General features: G+C 42.6%; 1 protein-coding gene across 2 annotated transcripts in view; it reads right to left on the minus strand.

Annotated features, from left to right (window-relative positions):
• The window catches only part of PIK3CG (phosphatidylinositol-4,5-bisphosphate 3-kinase catalytic subunit gamma), a 45,933-nt gene extending 29,323 nt beyond the window's left edge, over window positions 1-16,610 (minus strand). Inside the window, exon 1 of one of the 2 annotated variants that reach the window (XM_070755109.1) lies at window positions 16,541-16,610. The gene's annotated coding sequence lies outside the window, so the exon portion shown is untranslated. Of the gene's footprint in view, window positions 1-1,479; window positions 1,555-16,540 lie in introns of those variants that run through there. The other variant, XM_070755110.1, reaches the window with a different exon arrangement.
• Between the last annotated feature and the right edge of the window lie 1,723 nt (window positions 16,611-18,333).

Below are 18,333 nucleotides of genomic sequence, written 5' to 3' on the forward strand. Positions count from 1 at the left end.
TAAGAGCAATCCAAATACATTCTGTATTAAGCATAGCTTAACTGCCCCCGAAGTGCAATGGCTAAAGTGAGAACAGTGGCACGTTGATCTGTGCCTGTTAGTTTTCTCTACAGGTTGTTTTGCTGCAAACAGTTCATTACCAAATGAAATGAATTTATTGACTTATTAAACTCATATGGCACCCTTCTTACCTAGAGGTGACTCTAGGCAGCTTACAATTGGACTTCCTGTGCGCACACTAGATGCTTCCCTCAATTTTATGTTTGTACCACAGTCCAAGCAATTTGTGAAAATTGTCTATATTTTTCTCCGCAGTCTGTCAAACAAAATAAAGCTTTTTAAAAAAAATAAAATAAAAAATCTGTTCTACTAAACCCAACTGCGTGCGCTTCAATCTAGATTCAACTCATAGATTCACGATAACTGGAGGGACGAAGCCGTGTTTAATCTATTATTATAATAATCATCAACAATTGTTTCCAAATGTTTAAGTAGATGCTGTTTTGCGGAGGTATGTTTAAAATCTGAAGCACTTTAAAAACTATTTGGGTTTAACATGCCATTTGCTCGATAAATGTCATTTCTCTATTTTATTTTTTTAATTCCACATTTTTCTCTGTAGCATTTTGGGAAACTAGACGTTTCTTATAGAAAAGGAAGAATGTTTAGAAATCTATTTTACAGAATCCAATCATATGCCCTTAAATCTGGGTTTAACTCAGAGATTCATGATAACCCAGAAGGACAGGTTGTTTTTCATATTTTAGGATGTCGGTGTAATCTTTTGTCATTTTCCTCCTCCATTTCCAAATACTAAATAGACACTGTTTCTGTTTAAAATCTGAAGCGTTTTAAAGCATTGGTATTTAAATAATTAACGTTTAACCCATCACTTGCTCTATACATGTTATGCCTTTTATTTTTATTGATTTTTGAACACAATTTCAAAGCCAGCATCTTTGACATTTTGCAAAGGAGAAAAAGTATTTGGGGGGGAAGTGGGGAACTGAAGGGGGATAACAAGAATATTTTTATATAATGAAAACAATTAACAGTTGTCTTCCTAGATTAAATCGAAACTCATCCACTCCAGTACGCCCGCAAGAAAAATACTTTCCAGTGTGTTTCAAACAACATAAAATACATTTTAGATCACCAACGACAAGTGTTTAAAAATTGTCTTGTAATTTTTCCATTTTCCCCATTATACCTAGAGATGAAATGAAGGCTAAACGGATACACGCTATTCAATTTCTTCCTCCTTCATTAATAAGGATTACGCTGCTCACTGGGGGTTAACTTCCTCCAAAAAACCTTTCGATAGCGCGATGCTTTTTTCTAACAAAATTTCCCACCCATATTTTATCTCAGGAAAGTTTCAGATACATATGACCGACAACAATTGAGTAGAATTGTTAAAATTTCCCCCCACGATCCACGAAAGCAACCGGTGAACTGTTGAATGAGAGATTTTTTTACCTGATTGGGAAGCAGGACCTGAATTTCTGTGGAAACCTCATTGGTGTAGTTTCGAATCCTGCTCTATTTTAAAATGGCAAACAATTCACAACATGGAAATTGGCTCCTTCAAGGGTGAGATCTTCTGTTTTGCTGACTTCCTTTCATCTGTCGAGGCAAACGGAAGTCTTCTGGTAACCAGGAAGGAAGCTTTAAGCCACTCGGCTATAAACAAGAACGTTGGCTTTAAAATTGTGCGTGGGACTTTTTTTGTTTTGTTTTTTTAAAAATGCTTTTCCTGTTAGAACTGTCAAACAGAACCCGGCCGTAGTTGCAACCATTAAAAAAAAGAAGAACTTTTGCTAGGATGAGGCAAAACTCAGCTAACAAATGTAACCTGCTAAGAATGTCAACTTTGGCTTCTCCAAAGAAACGTAAACGCCAAAGGTGGCTTGGAAATCCAAATTTTTCACTAATAAACCTTTTGCAGGAAATTATAATCCAAAAATCATTTCCAACCCAGACCTCTTCTGCCTCTTTCTTCTACTTTGAGGTGGGGGATTGGACTAGAAAGCCTTTGAGGCCCTTTCCAGCCAGTGGTGGGATTCAATTTTTTTCACTACCGGTTCTGTGGGCGTGGCTTGGTGGGTGTGGTGTGACTTGGTGGGCATGGCTTGGTGGGTGTAGTAGGGGAAGGATATTGTAAAATCTCCATTTACTCCCAATCAGCTGGGACTCGAGAGGCAAAGAATAGATGGGGTGGGGCTATTTGGAGATGTTATTTACCTGTTCTCTGAAATACTCAAAATTTCTGCTATCGCTTCTCTGAATTAATCAAAATTTCTGCTATCACTTCTCTGAATTAATCAAAGTTTCCGCTGCTGGTTCTTCGAATTACTCAAAATTTCCATTACTGGTTCTCCAAACTACTCAAAATTTCCATTACCAGTTCTCCAAACTGCTCAAAATTTTCTCTACCGGTTCTCTGAACTACTCGAAATTTCCACTACCAGTTCTCTAAACTACTCAAAATTTCCACTACCGGTTATCTGAACTACTCAAAGTTTCCACTATCTTCAAACTACTCAAAATTTTCGATACTAGTTCTCCGAACTACTCAAAATTTCCACTACTGGTTCTCCAACTACTTGAAATTTTCGCTACTGGTTCTCCGAACTACTCAAAATTTTGACTTTTTTCACGAGTCCCAGATTTTAAGGTGTTATAATATAAACTGTATTTTTCAGAGTTTAAGACACACCAGAGTATAAGATGCACCTTAGTTTTTGGGAAGGAAATTGGGGGAGGATCTACCTATCAGGTATTCATCTAGCTAAGGTCCTTAGCCTGGTCAGCTTCAGCACATTGTTTTATCCCCTGGTTAGGGCTGAAAAAACATTTTCAGGGGGAGTAGCAATGAAAACAATCCTGCAGAGATTTAGGGCTGGAAGAGAACTTCTTTGGATGGAGTAGGAATGAAAATATCCTGCAAGCACCTTGTTAGGGCTGAAAAAACCTTTTTCAGAGGAAGTAACAATGAAAACAAGCCTGCAAGTTGGAAAAAAGCTTCAAAAAAGCTACATTCAGAGCATGAGAAACACCCAAATTTTCAGTGTCTTTTGGGGGGGGGGGAAGGAAATCCAATCTCCAATTTGTGCCAGTTTTGAATATTGAAATGTTTACCACTTTCAAGCCGCACATTATTCTGGATATGTAAAAAAAAAAAACCCCATCTGCAGTATTTGTCCTTGGATGAAGGATGAACAATAGAGCAAAGTTCAAAAAATTACAACAGTTAAGCATTCATGGACTAAAAGCAAAATTTATGCTTTTCTCACCAGCGCCTTTTAAATGCTGAGCTGTTTTACATCAAATTTAACCCATCTGGAGCTCAACTCTAGTGTTTCTTTAAGAGTTTGAGCTGTTCATCCAATTAATTTTCAGTTGATGGATCTATAAAACGGAATAGTGAGTAATCGCATTGAACTAAACTTGGAGGTTAACCATTCCTCATTGCGTGGGCTTTGGGGAGGAATAAAAGATGTTTATTTGCTCATCCTGAAAAAAAGAAACAGTTTATTTCTTATTATAATAAGATAAAAGAGAGGGTCTACAAGGTATGGGCAAAAGGGAAAAGGGATGTCATGATTAAAATTTTACCTGTTTTACCTATTTTTATCTGTGTTGTACTGTAGCCCAGTAGTCCAGAGAATGAATCTGGATGAAAAACGAAAAATGTACCCAAATTTACATTTTAGCCTTGATACATGTTCACTTAAGTCAGTGCGTCTCAATTATTTTCCGTAATGCCTCCCCCAGGAAGAAGTAAACAATTCATGCGCCGACTCTCTGTCCTGATTGTAAATAATCCCCAAATTGCACCCCACCACGAGACGTACGTCCTACCTGACACTTGTACCTGACACTTCTTCCCGGGGGGTTAGGCAGAACAAGTTCTGATTCTTAAATGTTGTGATTCAGCTAATCAAAGCTTTCATTGTAAAATCCTGTACAAGCTTCCTCCATGGTCAGACTTTGCAAGACAAAGAATGTTTCAGAAACTGTGGTAGATTGCAATGCACACAAAGCTTTTTTTAAAATACAGTGGTGGAACATCTGGAAGAGTGCTAGAAAATCAGAAACTCAATGTACAACACTAGGAGTCAGGGACTACCAAACCAATCTGCAAAAGCATTCCAACCCTCACTTCTAGGGTGAAATCCGAGAGGTTCTGACAGGTTCTAGAGAACCGATAGCGGAAATTTTGAGTAGGTTGGAGAACCGGCAAATACCACCTCTGACTGGCCCTGGAGTGGGGTGGGAATGGAGATTTTGCAGTATTTTTCCCTCAGGAGTGGGAAGGGAATGCAGATTTTGCAGTATTCTTCCCTCAGGAGTGGAAAGGGAATGGAGATTTTGCAGTGTTCTTCCCTCAGGAGTGGGAAGGGAATGGAGATTTTGCAGTGTTCTTCCCTCAGGAGTGGGAAGGGAATGGAGATTTTGCAGTGTTCTTCCCTCAGGAGTGGGAAGGGAATGGAGATTTTGCAGTGTTCTTTCCTCAGGAGTGGGAAGCGAATGGAGATTTTGAAATATTCTTCCCTCAGGAGTGGGAAGGGAATGGAGATTTTGCAGTATTCTTCCCTCAGGAGTGGGAAGGGAATGGAGATTTTGCAGTATTCTTCCCTCAGGAGTGGGAAGGGAATGGGGATTTTGCAGTATTCTTCCCTCAGGAGTGGGAAGGGAATGGGGATTTTGCAGTATTCTTCCCTCATGAGTGGGAAGGGAATGAAGATTTTGCAGTATTCTTCCCTCAGGAGTGGGAAGGGAATGGAGATTTTGCAGTGTTCTTCCCTCAGGAGTGGGAAGCGAATGGAGATTTTGAAATATTCTTCCCTCAGGAGTGGGAAGGGAAGGGAGATTTTGCAGTATTCTTCCCTCAGGAGTGGGAAGGGAATGGAGATTTTGCAGTATTCTTCCCTCAGGAGTGGGAAGGGAATGGGGATTTTGCAGTATTCTTCCCTCAGGAGTGGGAAGAGAATGGGGATTTTGCAATATTCTTCCCTCAGGAATGGGAAGGAAATGGAAATTTTGCATTATTCTTCCCTCAGGAGTGGAAAGGGAATGAGGATTTTGCAATATTCTTCCCTCAGGAGTGGGAAGGGAATGGGGATTTTGCAGTATCCTTCCCCTGGGGTGGGTTGGAAATGGAGATTTTGCAGTATCCTTCCCTCACAAGTGGGGAGGGAATGGGGATTTGGCAGTATCTTTCCCTCACGAGTGGGGAGGGAATGGGGATTTGGCAGTAATCCTTCCCCCAGGAATAGGGTGGGATTGGGGATTTTGCAATATCTTTTCCCCAGGAGTGGGGAGGGAATGGGGATTTTGCAGTATCCTTCCCCTGCCACCGCTATCAAACTAGTAGTAAACAAATGTTGCATTTCACGACTGCCCCATTTCCTAGGAAGTATCTCAGATACTTTCTCCGTATCGGTATTGTGAGCAAAGGAAGGCACAAATCATTTGTACATTACGATGTCTCAATTAATCTGGAAAGCCCAGGACAAACTTAAGTTGAGCAAGAGCTAAATGATCAGAGTGTTGCAATTGTGTTGTCAAAACAGATCACAACAACCCTCCAGAAGTTGGAAAAAGTTCAGAAGGCGATAGATAGCACCAAGAGGACCTGGGTTGGCAGGACTTGAGATGGGATGCTAACCCAAAGGCTCACTCTGAATATTCCTCTCAACCCAGATTGTCATTAATATAACCCGATTTTCAAAAGGCTGAAGCAAAGTAGGTTGCTGTGCCACATTCTGCAAAAAGAGTGAAATGTCCTTGAGATTAATGACTCTACTGGAGGCTATGATCTACGTATATATCAGATTTTTTTAAAACAGCTGGACGGAAGTGGTTTGCAATTGCCCCTTTTTTAATGTTTTGCTTTCCAAATGAGCCTTAAACAAAATTGCCAGACGGCAACAAACTGACACAGCAAGGGTGGAGAACCGAGAAGATTTCATCATTTCTTATTGGCAGTATGTGTTGGCTTGAAGATGAGCTCATTCCATGCTTGGAGATATTCTCTCCTCCCCATCTTTCTCCACCCACCCGCCAGGTTTCTCTTGTGTCACTTCTTCTCCAGAATCCCTTGTTCAATCGATAAGATTGCCGATGACTCTAAAGTGTGCAATAGGGTTGATATTCCTGGAGGCATCTGTAATATGGTAAATGGTTTAGCTTTACTAGATAAATGGTCAAAGCAATGGAAACTGCAGTTTAATGTTTCCAAATGTAAAATAATGCACTTGGGGAAAAGGAATCCTCAATCCGAGTATTGTATTGGCAGTTCTGTGTTAGCAAAAACATCAGAAGAGAAGGATTTAGGGGTAGTGATTTCTGACAGTCTCAAAATGGGTGAACAGTGCAGTCAGGCGGTAGCGAAAGCAAGTAGGAGGCTTGGCTGCATAGCTAGAGGTATAACAAGCAGGAAGAGGGAGATTATGATCCCGCTATATAGAATGCTGGTGAGACCACATTTTGAATACTGTGTTCAGTTCTGGAGACCTCACCTACAAAAAGATATTGACAAAATTGAACGGGTCCAAAGACGGGCTACAAGAATGGTGGAAGGTCTTAAGCATAAAACATATCAGGAAAGACTTAATGAACTCAATCTGTATAGTCTGGAGGACAGAAGGAAAAGGGGGGACATGATCGAAACATTTAAATATGTTAAAGGGTTAAATAAGGTCCAGGAGGGAAGTGTTTTTAATAGGAAAGTGAACACAAGAACAAGGGGACACAATCTGAAGTTAGTTGGGGGAAAGATCAAAAGCAACATGAGAAAATATTATTTTACTGAAAGAGTAGTAGATGCTTGGAACAAACTTCCAGCAGACGTGGTAGATAAATCCACAGTAACTGAATTTAAACATGCCTGGGATAAACATATATCCATCCTAAGATAAAATACAGAAAATAGTATAAGGGCAGACTAGATGGACCATAAGGTCTTTTTCTGCCGTCAGACTTCTACGTTTCTATGTTTCTAAGATTCCCAGGACCTATGTTGCAGTATAGCATAAATGTTAGAATAGGAATACAGTGGTACCTCAAGATACGAACCCCTCGTCTTACGAACAACTCGTGATACGAACCCGGGGTTCAGAAAAATTTTGCCTCTTCTTACGAACTTTTTTCGAGTTACGAACCGGCGTTCGGAGACTGCTGGGAAGCCGCGCGGCTGTTTTAAAAGGTGACAGCCGGGTGGCAGGGCTTCCCAGAAGCCTCCCGAACGCCGGTTCGTAACTCGAACAAAGTTCGTAAGAAGAGGCAAAAATTTTCTGAACCCCGGGTTCGGGGTTCGGGGGGGGTGCTGGGAAGCCCCCCAGGCCGGCTGCGACCTTTTAAAACAGCCGCGCCGCTTCCCAGCTGTCTCCCGAAGCCGAATGCCAAAGCCGAACTTCCGCGTTCGGCGTTCGGAGACAGCTGGGAAGCCGCGCGGCTGTTTTAAAAGGTCGCAGCCGGCCTGGGGGGCTTCCCAGCACCCCCCCGAACCCCGAACCCGGGTTCTGGGGGTGCTGGGAAGCCCCCCAGGCCGGCTGTCAGCAGGCTTCCCAGCAGTCGCCGAAAGCCGTTTTTTTGCGGGGGGTTTTTTGGTTGCACGGATTAATTGACTTTACATTGTTTCCTATGGGAAACAATGTTTCATCTTACGAACCTTTCGTCATACGAACCTCCTCCTTGCACCAATTAAGTTCGTATCATGAGGTATTACTGTATATCATATTATATATATCTGGACCTCTAGCATAAAAATGCTCTGCTTACCCTGATTCTATTATAGCCAGGATAGGACGGTATTAACTTGCTTAAGTCTGCATTTCTGGTGAATTTGCAACAGGAAGACAACTGACCATAAAAGGGTTCAATAAACATCTCACTGATAAACAAATATACATCACTCCAAACAGGACGTTATACGATCAAAGGGGAAAATTTACATTGCCTGAAGCAAAACGGGACGAGACTGTGATAAAGGAGATTGGTTGTGATGAGGCAGAAGGCTTCAGAGAAATTAGGTGTGAGAAACATTTGCTCAAAGGAAATGTTTCAAGGAAATTGGTTTGTGATATCTGGGGAAAGGAAGGACTCAAAGATATGTCATGTTTGAAGTTATGTTATTGGATGTTTGTATATCACTTGACATGTACGTGTAATTATCCCCATCTGCTTATGCTCCCAAATAAAAAGAGGTACACAGCTCCATACTGTGTCACATCACCCAGAGAGAAAATGTGTCCAAGTCTTCTTCTTTCTAGGATTCGCGTTCGTGAATGACCCCACTTGGCTGGGTTGCTCTTAGCCCCCCTGAAGACATTGTCTTGATCAGGGACTTTGCAGCACCTCAGACCTACTCAGAGCAAGGGGCAAGCTCAGAAGCGATTCCCCAGACACAATAAATCAGAATAGAGTCGGAAGGGACCCTGGAGGTCTTCTAATCCAACCCTCTGCTTAAGCAGGAGACCCTATACCAGGGGTCAGCAACCTGCGGCTCTGAAGCCGCATGCAGCTCTTTCATCTCTCTGCTGCGGCTCCCTGTTGCTCCAAATATGCATCACAACCAGGTGCTACATTTTGCTAGTGGTCAGGTGCTACATTTTGCTAGTGATTTTCGGGAAGCTGCATGTTCCCAGCGCATGCACGAGCGCCCCTGCACGAGATTTCACTTCTGTGCATGCGCAGTGTTGTGGTTCAGCCTGAGGCAGATCAAAGGCCATCTGCGTCTCTGCTGGCTCCATGCCCGGAGGAGGCTGACAGCGAAGGGGAGGGGGCTGAGCAGTCGGACGGGGGAGGGTCCAGTCAGGAATGTGACGAGGAAGAACAGCATGGGAGCCCCGGGGAGGGGCTCTCCCCAGCCAGTAGCTTGGAGTCATTAGGTGACGAGGCACAAGCTGTCATTGACATGCGACAGAGACGTTTAGATCAAAGGAAGGATCAATTGAGGAAATATTATCAGCATTGAATAAGGAACACCAGGGTTTGGGTGTGGTCCTCATTAGCAGGGAAGGGTTTATAAGGCAGGCAAGCTCTTGAAGCCATGTGGAGTGTTATCAGTTTGGAGTTCCTGTAACCTGCATTGTTTCTCGGCGTCTCTGTTCCTGGCTTGTGGCCCAGCAGTCTTGAAGAACTGTGGGAGGTGTATCTCTGTTATCTACAGCCTCGTCTTGGCAGCAAGAATCCTATATTGGTGTATGGACAATTACCTTCGTGTACATATTTGGAGTTCCAGTGTTTTCCTGCTTTGTAAGGACATTTTCTGTTAGCTTCGTTTTCCTTGAACATTATAAAACTGTATTTGAATTTTATCGGTGTGTCTGGCTTATCTGTTTGGGTTGGTTATAGCTTCCGGAGTGACCCAGACAGAACACGCAGCAAGTGAAATCTTGGGTGAAGATACTCGTGCAAATGAGATTTGGGCAATTTTCACTGGTTTTTTGCTTCTGCACATGCGCGGAAGCAAAAATATTGGCAAAAATTTCCAAAATCTCGTTCGCTTGTACGCACATCCTCGCACAAGATTTTGCTTGCTGTGCATTCACAGAAGCAAAATCTCGCGTGCACCCGCAATAGCCCAGGAGGGCACACCGGTAGCGCCGAAGACGGCAGTCCTTCACTGTTCACAACTGCCAATGTGCGACACCCTGCGATATGGTGGTGGTGGTAGTGATGTTGGCTCACTACTTTTTTGTTGCTTGGTTTTTTTTTAACTTCTTTCTGGGATTTTATTCTTTTTTGAATTTCCTTAAATGTTTGTTTCTATTTGTAGTTTGTCTTATAATAAACTTTCATAAAAATAGGGGAAATGGGGAACTAATCTGACCACACTAAATGTTTCAGTCCTGTCTCCTTGACATCCAGAAAATATCAGCTGCTCCAAAGCAAAAACAAAGGTCTAAGGCTCGCCCAACTAAATATGTTGGGCCAAAAATTGCCACAGGTTCACAGCTGTCGTGGAGGGTATGAATTCCTGAGGCTGATGTTCCCCAGACCAAGGAGCCTTGGAAAAGCTCCCGTTGTTAAATTGTAATTCAGAAGATTTCTTGCTCCAGCCTATATCTAATATCTAATGTAGACTAAATTTAATCAACTAAATGCAACTCACTGCAACAATATCGCCAAAAAAGCTTCTAGAGTTGTTAACCTGATCCTACGTAGCTTCTGCTCCGGCAATCTCACGCTACTCACCAGAGCCTACAAAACTTTTGCCAGACCCATCCTCGAATACAGCTCATCTGTCTGTAACCCATACCACATCTCGAACATCAACACCTTTGAAAACGTCCGAAGATATTTCACCAGAAGAGCCCTTCACTCCTCCACTCGAAACAGAATACCCTAAGAAAATTGACTAACAATCCTGGGTCTAGAAAGCGTATAACTACGGCGCCTAAAACACGATTAAATATTGCCCACAAGATCATATGCTGCAATGTTCTACCGGTCAATGACTACTTCAGCTTCAATCGCAATAACACAAGAGCACGCAACAGATTCAAACTCAACACTAACCGCTCCAAACTTGACTGTAAAAAATATGACTTTAACAATCGAGTCGTCGAAGCGTGGAACTCATTACCAGACTCAATAGTGTCAACCCCTAACCCCCAACATTTCTCCCTCAGACTATCCACGATTGACCTCTCCAGGTTCCTAAGAGGCCAGTAAGGGGTGTACATAAGTGCACTAGTGTGCCTTTCGTCCCCTGTCCAATTGTCTTTCCTTTATCTCATATATCATATATATTTTCTTCCTTTCATATATCTTCTCTATTTTTTCATTTATCTCTCTATACATGTATATTACTTCATGTCTATTCTCTTCCCATGTATTTGTGTATTGGACAAATGAATAAATAAATAAAAATAAAAAACTAAAATTCAACACTAAATTGGCTCCAGATTAGGGTCTGTAGAATTCAAGAGGGGTGGATTTAAACCTTTGTGGCGACACAAGAATTCTAGGCTGCTGACTCGCTTAACTCCCTCCCCAGTGCTGCCTGCTCTTCTCCTATACACCCATATACCTAGCAACAAGTCCCCAAATTTCAGAAATAGACTCTACCAAAGCATTTGGTTGGATGACACAGTAGCAGGATGTCTCACGAGTTCTTGTTGTCCAGCTTAACACACAAGGATTCACATGAGGGTTGGGTTCCAGTTTTCTTCGCTGCCAGTTCCTCAGTGATGCGCCAAAAGGACATGTGGGCACACTGGTGCAGGGCTTACAACACAGTTTCTGTGTATCGCAGAAGCAAAAAACAACTTCTGCGCATGTGCAGAAGCCAAAAACAAGATGGCGACATCGGTTCGGGGGTATGGCAGATTTGGGTCGCTGCTGATTTTAATAATCCAGGCCAAGTTACTACTGGTTCTATAAGTTCTGGAGTAAAGATTCTGCTAAGGTCTCTCTCCCCACCATTTCTGCTCCCTTTCCTTAGAGTTGATGCTACTGGAAGATCTGAAAACCAGTTTAGAAAGTCACAGTGGCCTAGAATCACCACTATAGCCACGCAGCCTTCTTGGCCTCACTAGGAAGAGGTCGTGAGAGCTGTCAGCCTTGATAGCTTCAAGGCAGGATTAGACAGATTCATGGATGCCAAGTGTATTGGTGGTTATTAAAACGGATGTCCATGTGCCGCCTCTATGTTGGTTGAGGCAGGCAGGATTCCCTTGGGTACTATTTGTTGGTGGTCAGGGGAAAGGTAGGGTCTTGCCTTCTCTTTCTTCTCAAGATCCCCAAGGCAATTGGTGGGCCACTGTGTGACACAGAATGCTGGACTCGATGGGCTTTGGCCTGATTCAGCATGGCTCTTCTTATGTTCTAGGAAAGTATTTAGCCACTGTAACCTTCCAGATTATTTGTCTGAAGCTACAGCCGTGGAATTGCCTGGTGGCCTCCACTCCAAAATCATATCTGCTGAGCTTTCACAGATTAGCCAAAATCAGCTCAGGGTTGCCACCTAGTGGGGCTCCCTTGCATAGCAGCAGCAACATTAACTTGGACTCATTTTTCCTAAGTGAAGATTAAACAACAGGGCCTGTAATCAGTAGTTCTCCTTTTTCATCACCTATAATTGCCAGAACAAAAAGAGCGCTCATTTAATATGCACTTGTGGAATTGCATCCTGCACCCTTGGTAAAGTTTTGGAAGTCTTCCATTCAAATAACAACCCGATCTAATCATCCAGGTTAGATTCGACAAAAGCCAACATCACCTTGTTTAGAGTTTAACCCTACCCAAATAACACAAAGGTTAGGTCATCATTATTCCTCTCTGCTTGCCTCCCCCCCACTCGTTGATGACTAGCCTCTTATCCCTGCCTTCCCTCTTTATTTATTTAAAGATGTATATCTCTTATCGTAACCTTCAGGGTTGCTTACACCTCTTAGTTACACAAGAACTGCAGAGACAAATTAAGTAGCATGGGCAGACAGATAAAGCAAATCCAATGCTTTTGGGGTTTTTTTAAATAATAAAAAGCAGAGAAAACAAATTTAAATGCACAGCAGGAAAGTTTGTTTGGATTGGAATTCAGGACAGGGCTGTACCACAAGAGTCTCTTTAGCACCTCGGTGGAGCACCTCTGGCGTCCTAAGTAAGGAGGTCTCCTACCGAGATCAAACAGTGGACAATTTTGCATGGCAAATACTGTCTGTGAACACAATTCACGCATCAAGAGCAATCCACTTCTGGAGTGTTATTATCCACACACTAAGTCTGGTTTCAACAATAAAATCAATAAAACGAATACGCTTCTGAATTCTTCTTCAACTATTGATGGTTAGTTTCCTCCAATCTGCAAAATAAAATTATGTGGGTCTCTTTGCTAGGCCAAAGGAACAATATTCACATCCCAGGTGAGGAGAAAAAAGAGGATTGAAGCCATTTCCAGGGTCAGCGGTAAAAATAACACACACGCCCCACAACATTCATACAAAATACAGGGAGCAGAATGTTTAGTGGGAAAGCATTTTGAAATTCCCTGATATTTCCCTGACATTTCCCTATAACTTGAGATCTAGTTAAGGCGCTGTTGTAGATGACATCATACCAAACGGCTAAGCCGTGGAGAAATATCAGCAGCTGAGGAAGCAAGTTGTGGCCACAGTTATGCTCATTTTTGCTTGACTCTGCCAGGCAGCATGATCCGTTTGTTTGGTTTTTTTACATGATTTTCCCCTGACTTTTAAACATTTTAATACAGTTTGGTTTTTTCCTCTGATTTATTCCATTTTTTTCATGAATTCCCTTATACAGTGGTACCTCGAGATACGAGTTTAATTCGTTCCGGACCTGGGCTCTTAAGTCGAGCAGCTCTTATCTCGAACGACTTTTCCCCATAGGAATTAATGTAAATAATTTTAATTGGTTCCAGCCCTCAAAAAACTCACAAAGTTAGTCTAAATTATGCAGAAAGACATGTTTTTAATGAAGAAATGTACATGTACATATAAATGAATAATGAAGTTTCTTTCACTTAACTTGTAAACTTTCTTAAACTTTTAAATTTACACATGTTCAACTTGTCTGCCACCCAATCCTGTAGGACAGAGGTCCCCAACCCTTTTTGCACCAGGGACCGGCTTTAAGCGATCAAGAGAGGAATGGGTGAAGGAATGGACGGAGGGTGGGAAGGAAGGAAGGAAAGAGGGAAGGGACAGGAACAGAGGAAGGAAGCAAGGAAACTTATGAAAGGGGAGAGTAAGAGAGGAATGAGTGAAGGGAGGGAGGGAGGGAAGAAGGTGGGAAGGAGAAAGAAAAGAAGAAATAGAGGAAGGGAAGGTAAAAGAGAGAAAGAAAAAGAGCAAGAAAGAAAGCTGCAAGCACCCCCCCGAGCCCCCCAGGCCGGCTGCAACCTTTTAAAACACGCGCGCCGCTTCGCAGCTGTCTCCTGAAGCCGAACGCGGAAGTTAGCGTTTGGCTTCAGGAGACAGCTCCTTGGCGCTTGTATCTCGAATTTGGGCTTGTAAGTAGAACAAAAATATCTCTCCCCTCCCAGCTCTTATCTCGAGTTGCTCTTAAGTAGAGCAGCTCTTATGTCGGGGTTCCACTGTAATTCCCTGATATTTCCTGAACCGCCCATTTCCTTAATAATTCCTTGATTTCCCTGTTTTCCAGGTTTGCTGAACACCCTGAGGGAGTCCTTGACTTACGACCACAAATGAGCACAACATTTCTGCTGTTCAGTGTTGGTCAAGTAAGTTTTGCTTCACTTTGTCTTTTCTCGCCATGGTTTTTAATCCCTACCCTTGCTAAATTAGTCATACGGTTATTAAGTAAAATAGTCATGAATCACTTTTTTTCAGTGCTGAAGTAACTACCAAAGGTCACGAAATGAACTGGTGTAAGTCATATTCATGTAACGTAAGGATCAATGGCCTACCTAGACGTTCTATCACTGTCATCAGACAGCTGCCAATAAAGTCCACAATCCAGATATAACGCCCAAATGTCCAAATCGTGGATGTTTAAACATATGGCCAACTTATACCGACAGCCTCTTTCCTCCATGTATTTTTCAAATTTCTTCTTTTAAAGATATCAGCCTACCAAGGCCAATTCTACAGCTAATTTGCCTGTGGTGAGTCACCTATTATTTAATTTCACCAGATAATACCACTTTTCACAACGGTAAGCAAAGCAGGGACTGCTATCCTCTTCCTTTTCCAAGGACAGATGCATAAAAACAATCCTATAATGCTCAGTTATTATTCCTCAGTATCAATTATTGACCGTTTCCCTGTTTATTTTCTCAGCGACATCCCTGCAAAGTAGGACAGAGACTGTCTTTCAGGGTACAAAGATGGGTGTAGTTAAAGAGGATTCAAAGCCCTGGACCCTAAAACATCTTCCTGGATATGAGAAATGGTTTGAATACTAACAGGACAGCGATAAATGGATTATTTACTTATTAATTTATTACATGTATTCATTTAAAAAAGAATTTTGGAATGTCAGGGAGTTACTGCAACCCAGTGGAAATAAATCGTTCACTCCAGTATTTTTGTTTTGTCTCGTTCTTATATAACACACACATACACACGTACACAACTGTGTGCATGCACCTGCATGCAAAGGGCAGTTGTCTAAACTTGCACTCACTTGTAAATCTTTATGGCAACATTATGGAAGCGTGCACGTCTTATTTATTTGTCTGTCTGTCCTGTGAAATTTATATCTATCAAATTTATCTCTATCATATATCTTATCTATCTGTCTATCATCTATGTCTGTCTGTCTGTCTATATCTATCTGTCTATTTAGATCTATCAAATTTATCTATCAAATTTATATCTGTCTATCAAATTTATCTCCATCACATTTATATCTCAAAATTCTTTCTATCTATCTATCTATCTATCTATCTATCTATCTATCTATCTATCTATCTATCTATCGCTATCAAATTTATATCTATCAAATTTATGTCTATCAAACTTATATCTATCATCTATGTCTGTCTATCTATCTATGTCTATAAAATTTATCTCTCTACCTATCTATCTATCTACCATATCTGTCTGTCTGTCTGTCTGTTTGTCTACCTATCATATCTATCTACCTACCTACCTACCTATCTCCTTAAGCTATGTCTATCATCCCTCCATCCATCATCTATTGTATCTATCTATCTATAATCTATCTACCTACCTACCCTATCTACCTACCTACCTACCCTACCTACCTACCTATCACCCTACCTACCTATCTATCTCCTTAATCTGTCTTTCTATCATCCATCCATCATCTATTGTATCCATCCATCTATCTGTTTGTCTACTTACTTACCTACCTATTATATCTACCTATCCACCTACCCATAGATTCAGGGTAGATAGATTCAGGGTAGCTCACAAGAAGGATAGGTTCAACAATAGAATATTTGAAAAGCGTATCCTTATCCTATCCTAATCCTAATCCAATCTACCTACCTACCTACCTATCTATCCATCCACTCAGCCAACAACCTACCTACCATATCTACCTACCTATCTATGTACCTATTTCATTAACCTTCCCCGCAAACTTACTGCAGAGTAACTTTAACGCCTGGGTGGCCCACCTAAACTTTTACAGCTCCCCTCCCCACTAAAAAGCCGCCCCGTTCTCCACACCCAAAACCACCGGCCGCAGCTGCTAAGGACGGGCCCACCTGCACACACACACACATTCACACACACCAACGCCATTCAATGTCTCCGCGGGCGGCAATCCCACGGAAGCCCCCACGCGCGTCCACACAATACACACACAAAAACACACACACGCCCCGCCCCGGTTATTAAAGAGAAGGAACAAAGCCGAGTTGCGCCTTCCGAGAAAGTTGAGGAAACCTCCCCCCCACACACACACACGCGTGTTTTGTGGGTTTTTTTTACCTCACACACTTCGGAAAGCAAACTAGTCGCTTCGAGAAGAGCGGCATAGAAGTCTAATAAATAAAATAAAATAAACTTCTCCTGCGTGCGGTTGGAAAGCCCGTCCAAAAACCGTCTCCCCCCCCTCGCCTCAGACTTACGTCCAAGCGGAGCGGCGGAGGAGCTGCTCTTTCCTGAGGAGGCGTCGCTCTCCTGACAGGAATCCGAGTCGAAGCCTGATTAGGCCGGCCGGGCTTCTGACTGGCTGGCTGGCTGGCTGACTGACCCGTCCAAAGGACGAGCAAAGGCGTCTGGCGACCCCCGGAGGTCCGAAGTCCTCCGCGAAGGGCTTTTCCCCGGCTCGGGCTTCCCGGCCTCGGCACCTGCCCCGACAGCTGACTGCTTGCAGGCCTCGCCCAGCCGGGAGGAGGCCCAGGCGGAGCAGCCGGGGCTGGGCTGGGCTAGGTGGGCGGAGGGGCGAGATTTGCTGCTTTTGTTGGCAGGCAATCTCGGACTTTCCGAAATTTTACCTCAGCGACCAAATCCAACTTTAACCCAGATTTAGGAGAGGCAGTCCTCGATTTACGACCTCAAGGGAGGCCAGGGCCGTTGCTAAGACTCCTAGTCTTCGGGGTGGGGCAGCATACAAATCTAATACGTATATTGTTGTTGTTGTTGTTGTTGTTGTTATTAGTTAGTTAGTCAGTCAAGAGTCCACAGAGAGGGGCAGCATACAAATCTAATAAATTATTATTATTATTATTATTATTATTATTATTATGTCAGTGCAACACAGCAAACGAGATCACTATGCTGGATTTCGTATTTCATCACCAGTTGGGCGCTTCCCAAGCACCTAGGACTGCGTGTTGTAGCGACGAATTATGTTTGCCGATCCCAGTAAAGGGGCCTTTTGCAATTGACAGGTGGAGATGTTGTCAATTCTGATGGTTTTCAAATGTCCACTGAGATCCTTTGGCCCTGCGCCCAGCGTGCCAAGTACCACTGGGGCCACTTTCACGGGCTTATGCCAGAGTCGTTGCAGCTCGATTTTTAGATCTTCGTATTTCACTAATTTATCTAGCTGCTTCTCCTCAATTCTGCTGTCCCCTGGGATTGCGATGTCGATGATCCATACATTATTATTATTATTATTATTATTATTATTATTATTAATATTATTAATATTATTATTATGTCAATACAACACAGCAAACGAGATCACTATGCTGGATTTCATTATTTATTATTATTATTATTATTATTATTATTATTATTATTATTATTATTTCTTAGGAGAGGACTTTTCTTGCCACCTTCTTAAGGAAATTAACACCGTTGTAAGTTGTAAGACTTTTCTTGCCCACCCTTCTTAAGGGGATGGACGCCATTGTTGAGTAATACGGTCGTTAAGTGAATTGGGTTTCCCCGTCAGCTTCAAACTGGTTTGAATCTGGGACAGGCGATTCTCAACGTATAACCTTGAGGGAGGCAGAGGGCTAAGTCCGTTGGTAAGTGAGACATTTCTTAGGGGATGACTTTTCTTGCCACCTTCTTAAGGAAATCAACACCATTGTAAGTAACACAACCACCTAGAGCTCCTTGGAAGTTGGGGGGCATACAAATTGAAACAAACATGGGCGTTAAGTGAATTGGGTTTACCCGTTGGACTTCAAACTGGTTTGGATCTAGGACAGGTAGTCCTCAACTTACGACACCGACTACACCCCCAATTTCCGTGACTAAGAGAGACATCTGTTAGCTGAGCACTTTTCTTGCCACCGTTCTTAAGGGAATCGACGGCTGTAATTCAATTCGTAACACGGTTGTTAAGTGAATCCCCATTGGGCTTTGCCAGTCAGAAGATCGCAAAAGCGAATCATCAGACACTGCAACCCTCATAAATGTGAGATGGTTGCCAAGCAGCCAAATGTAAATATCACAGGACTGCGGG

The sequence above is a fragment of the Erythrolamprus reginae genome, chromosome 6 (genome assembly GCF_031021105.1).
Source record: "Erythrolamprus reginae isolate rEryReg1 chromosome 6, rEryReg1.hap1, whole genome shotgun sequence".
NCBI classification, from domain to species: Eukaryota; Metazoa; Chordata; class Lepidosauria; order Squamata; family Dipsadidae; genus Erythrolamprus; species Erythrolamprus reginae.